We start from the raw sequence: 6,000 nt of genomic DNA on the forward strand, positions 1-6,000 counted from the left end.
ATTGTAATCCAAGTCTCATGTCAGGGTATATGGCTCAAGATGGCTGCAAGGCTGATAGCCGCTTTCTGCTAAAAGTCGGCCCCCAACAATGTCTCTTCATAGGGATATAAATACTAACTGAAACACCTGGTCATAAAATATGTCAAACACAGTAAATATCTTCCATGTTAAATTTCCTTTCTCATGTTTCTGTATAATAGAATTTTTTTACATTGAATAGTAGAGACAAGATTTAATAAACAGTGACTAAAAAGAAACTCATTATATAATTTATAGTGAGTTATGCACCAGAATTGAGGAAATTGTTGTAGAAAGAGGCATAAACATATATTTTTTTTCCAAGCATGAATAGTTAAGTGCTCAGCTAAAACTTACCATTGTGTTCTGCTGACAATCTTTAAACCAGATTGTATTTCTATTAAAATTGTGAAACTTCCATTTGATAATTTAGATAATATTAAGTTGCATTGTTCAGGTTGTGGTCACCTTTTAAAATTTCAGGTGACATCAGAATAAAATTGATATAACACTTTCTCACAAATTGGATCTTAACTAACCCTCAGTAGTAAAAGAATTTGAAGGAACCCTGTAGGAAAGAAGAAAGCAGACCTGGCAGGTACACATGTAGAAATCTACAACCATTAGGAGCAAACAACTAAGATTTGCCTTACTCACTTAGTTCATAGAAGAAAGGGATATTTTAAAACACAAAATTGGCTTTATATTATCCTTGCAATATAAAATGCCTTTCCACAAATAAGACAAAGTTAATATGGAAGGATCCCATTATGCTTTGGAAAAATGATGAAGACATTTTCATACAATCTTAGAATTATTGGGAAAAAATCATCATGCATATATTTCAAAAAATATCTTAAGCTCTCATCATAACAAGCCTATCAAAATATTTATCACCTGAAAAAAAGCAGTTCATAGAAGTTTAATTTTGTTGTTTTAGAGAGTTGCATTTTAGCCCATTTTCACTAGTTGTAAGGAATTTTCTACTATGGCTTTAACACACTTCCTATGTTGTATCTCAGTGTTTCTCCTTGCTGGTCTGAGACTGGAAAATTTCAGTGAACTTTCGGCAGATAACACTGTCAAATTAAATTTCATATAAACTATGAGACTTGATATGACTTGTATACAAACCACACATATGTCTATAGACTATGTGCATAGCATTATTATTATTCTATACATAAGAATGATATCTGGTAAATAATAATTTTCCAATGATGTACATTTTTAATGCATTAACTGTTATTTTAAAAATTTTAAATAAATGGTACATCTGCATATAATACAATTATTTTTAAGACAAATTATTTTAAATTATATTTTAATTACAATTTTGCTACTTTACATTTTAGATTATGAAATATAATTTATCACAGAAATCATAGAATTTGTCATTTAAAATTCTTGATTTGTTTATTTAGTAAGCTTAATAAAAATAGGGCCAATTTTATTTTTAATGAAAATAATCCTTTTATACTATTTTACTAGTCACAACCTAATTTAAATATTAATGGAACTATTAACAATATTGCCTTTATATGATAAATTTACTCAGATAAATACTGCCTATTTTTATGACTAAGAAGTAAGGCACTTGTATGTATGAGTTGTATAGCAGTGCCTGCTTAAAATATTTTATCTATTTTAGTTTTTAAAACATTTGATTATAATGGAATATCAGAGTTTAGCATGCTTTTACACCATGTGTAGGTTTTCTTTCATTAAATTTTCTATATACAAATTTAAAATTTTTCTATTTAAAATTACAATGCAAGTGTGAAATTATTTTCCAGTATATTTTAATAAACATTTCATTAATACATACATAATGACAATGAAATTTGATCACCTTAACACCCACAATATCTTCGCAACTTCTCTCAGATCCACCACTCCTATTGTTCTTTTAAAGCAACCCATGATTCCTATGTGTTCTGTGCATAAAATCATAGCTATGCGACTGTTAACTTGAACAAAGTGCACCTTGTGGGGCTCACACCTTTAAAGATACTGAATCTTCCTTTAGCAGAAGCCACCAACTGTAAATAGCTGCTTCATTAGGAATGGGAGATTTGGAGCTTTCCCCCTTACATTCTAGAATGTTGGCAGGTTTGATCTCAGACAAGATCACTGCATGGATAGATAGAAGGTAAGGCTCTATTTATGATGACAATACCGAAATAAATCAGTGAACATAGAGAAGACTATCTGGTACCAACAACAAGCCTTTACACCTATATACTAGTGCAAGCATGTTTGGTACAGGAAGGTATTGTGTATTCTACTCAAGAAGAAATGAAAAAATAAACTCAAACTATCAACAAGAAACTTCACAGGTTACAGTGAAGAATGTCATTAGGATGTGTCCTACAGAAGAAAATGAGAGGAAAAAATGAGAGCAGAAGAGGGATGGAAAGCAAGGAGGAGAATTTAGGACCCCCCACACTCCCATTATAGAGCTTTGATCGTTCTGGTCAAGATCATTGGTGTAATTGTGTTTGATAGTAATTATCCTCATCTAGACCCTCTCTCCAGTTAAAGCTGGTTGGACTTAGAATATTCCACTTTTAATTTCAAGAAGAGATGAAACATGTTTATTCCATAACATTTGTCCTTGGCATGTATCTCAAGGTTTTTTGTATGGCATTATGTCAGATTATGTATTTCTTGAGGCTGTGAGAAGAGACAAGAAAAAATAGGGTTTAATTTTTCTTCTTCTGCCTTTATTGCCAATGATGAGTCCATCCCTGAGAAACCCCACTTCATTCTTTCTCAAATTGTGTTATTTTCGCAAGGCTTTGTAGTGATATATTTGTTTATTTGTTTGTTTGTAAGACTGGGTTTCTTTGTGTAGCTTTGGCTGTCCTGGAATTGGCTCTGTAGAGCAGGGTAGAATAATATTGTTTTTTTTTTTTTTTTTAATCATGAAGAAATGCTTACTTACTATTTAATTCTTACAATTAAAATTAACACATGGTATTACAAAATAGCACTATGTTCAAATAAATTGTAAAGCTCTTGTGGAAAAAAAAAAGACAGTGGAGAATCTCAAAACAACTACATCACACAGTCTCATTACATTATCAGTGAGTTTCCCAGAAGCTGTATCATCATGTCCCACTTTCCATTAACATTCTTTATATTACTCTAAAATCTCCCAATATTATTTTGTGTGTGTGTTGGATTGGTGTGTGTGTGTGTGTGTGTGTGTGTGTGTGTGTGTGTGTGTTTAGCAATGATTACTCTTAGGTGAACTAGAAATGGGTCTTCCTGCCTTTCTTTGCTGGAGAGTTTATACCTCCACTAGCATTACTATAGGCCTGGACATCAATGATTTGTTCTTTTCTAACTGTCACGCCAAGATAACATTTACTCCAAGATCATGCTTATATGAAAAAAATTCAATTCCTTACAATATCTATTTATGTCATTTTAAAAGATGGGGTATTACTTTTTAAATTACCCTGTGCTATAATATTAGTATTAAAGATAAGTAGGTCTGATACCTTGATGGAATGTTGTTTATTTTATGTATGTGTATATGTGTGCGTGTGAACCATGGTCTATGTATGTAGCATGCATCTGCATGGTACCTTAGAGGTCATAAGAGAGCATTAGATCCCTTGCAGCTAGAGTTAGAAGCACTCACTGGAGTAAGCAGCCACGTATATTCTTGGAACTGGGATTGTACCTCTGCAAGAACTGCATGTGCTTCTTTGTTATGAATCATCTTTATAGTCCTTCCCCAAAATAAAACACAATTAATTACAGGGATCATTTCTATTATTGATGCTTTCCAAGAAATTAGCTTAGCTTCCAACCCTATGACACATCACCTTCAGAAGTAGAGATAGGTGTGTTCTTGGGAAATGCAGTGTTTAGAGTGGTAAAATCATTTCTGCCTCAATCCTTTATTGAAAACTCAGAACACTCTAATATTCCTAGCTCTCCTTTGATATTAACAATTATCTCTAAATGTAACTTTCTGCAATTGCTGAGACCTGCTTTAATCACTCTTTCAAATAGAACTGAACACAATTTGAATGATACCAAATAATACTATTTATTCTGGTACTATATTGGTAACATTCTGTGATAATTTCAGTGATATTAAAAAGCTCTAATCATTGAAGATATAATCAATATTTTAGCTAGTGTTGTATGCACTTGATTGTTGTAAAAGTAGCACATAGCATTATTGATTACCATAATATACTTATTTTATACAAATTGCTAATTTACCTCAGTATTTATAAATCTTCATTAGCCTCAATTTCAAGTTGCATTAATTTTTTATATTAAAAATCAGTGTCTGTTTCTTATAAACTGAAATTCTGTGTGAGTCAAATGATTCTATATTGTTCAATTATATTCCTGGGCATAATAGACTAAGAAAATGGACCGTGTGTATTTGCATATAGATGAACTAAATAATTTCACACACATCTATGAGACTAGCATGAGGAAAGAGCTAAAGGAAAACTATTAAATTACGACAAATTTACCTTTGTAGAATTCAGATGCATCTCAATAACTTAAAAAAAAACATGTGATTTTCAACCCTGTGACACACTTTGCAGCTAATCTATCAATAATAGGTACCTGAAAAAGAATTCATGCTTTGATGAAATTTGTAAAGATAAATCTTACTGTTTTACTTTCAAAAAAAAAGATGTCTAGGGTTTTAAAATGTATGATGGTTGACTAGATTGTCAACTTAACAGGATCTTCAATGAACTAGGAAGAGAGACTCAATACAGGCTTGTCTATACTGACTAGGCCAGCAGAAATGTCTGTGGAGGAATGTTTTAATTGAGGTCATTGATGTGGGAAGACACAGTTATCATGGATGGTACCATTCACTGAGCATGGGTCCTAAGTTGTAAAAGATTAGAAACATTGAGTGGAGCAGAAGCAAGTAATCAAGTGAGAATTGAGCATTTCTTCTTTGCTCTTGACTGCTGATGTACTGTGACTAACCATTTTGCATTACTGCCAAAATAAGAGAATATAACGTCTTACTGAAAATCAAATAAGCCCATTCTCTCTTTAAGTTGTTTCTCATTAAGTTATTTTTATCATAGCAATAGAAATGAATTTAGGAAGTTATACCTACATTGAAGACCCATTTTATATTTCAGTATTAAATTACTATTGTAACCAGCTGTTATAGTGTGTACCTTTAAAACAAGCACTTGTGAGGCTATTGGGGTTTAATGAAAATGGTTCCATAAGGTCATATATTTGAATGTTTATTCATCTGGAAGTGGACTCTTTGAGGATTATGGGGTGTGGATTTGTTGGAATAGGTATGGCCTTTTCGAGAACAGTGTACCACCAAGGTGACCTTTGAGACTACAAAAAGTCCTCACCAGGTACAGAGTTTTTCTACCTTCCTGCCTGTTGGTCAGGATGTAGCTCTCATGTAACTTGTAGCACCATGCCTGACTGTGTGCTGCCATGTTCCCTGCCATGAAGACAATAGACTAACCATCTGAAACTATAAGCATGATGTCTTAGTCAGGGTTTCTATTCCTGCACAAACATTAAAAGAAGAAAGTTGGGGAGGAATAGATTTATTAAGGTCATACTTCCACATTGCTGTTCATCACCAGAAGTCATGACTGGAACTCAAGCAGGTCAGGAAGCAGGAACTGATGCAGAGGCCATAGAGGGATGTTACTTACTGGCTTGCTTCCCTTGGCTTGCTCAGCTTGCTTTTTTATAGAACCCAGGACTATCAGCCCAGGGATGGCAGCACCCACAATGGGCCCTCCCACTCTTGATCACTAATTGAGAAAATGCCTTACAACTGGATCTCATGGAAACATTTCCTCAAGGGAAGTTCCTTTCTCTGTGATAACTAAAGCTGTGTCAAGTTGACACACAAAACCAGCTAGTACACACCCTCAATGAGATACTTGCTTTTATAGCAGTTTGCTTGGCCATTGTGGTTATTCACAGCAATAGAACGATGAC

The sequence above is a fragment of the Arvicanthis niloticus genome, chromosome 17, assembly GCF_011762505.2.
Source record: "Arvicanthis niloticus isolate mArvNil1 chromosome 17, mArvNil1.pat.X, whole genome shotgun sequence".
Taxonomy (NCBI): domain Eukaryota; kingdom Metazoa; phylum Chordata; class Mammalia; order Rodentia; family Muridae; genus Arvicanthis; species Arvicanthis niloticus.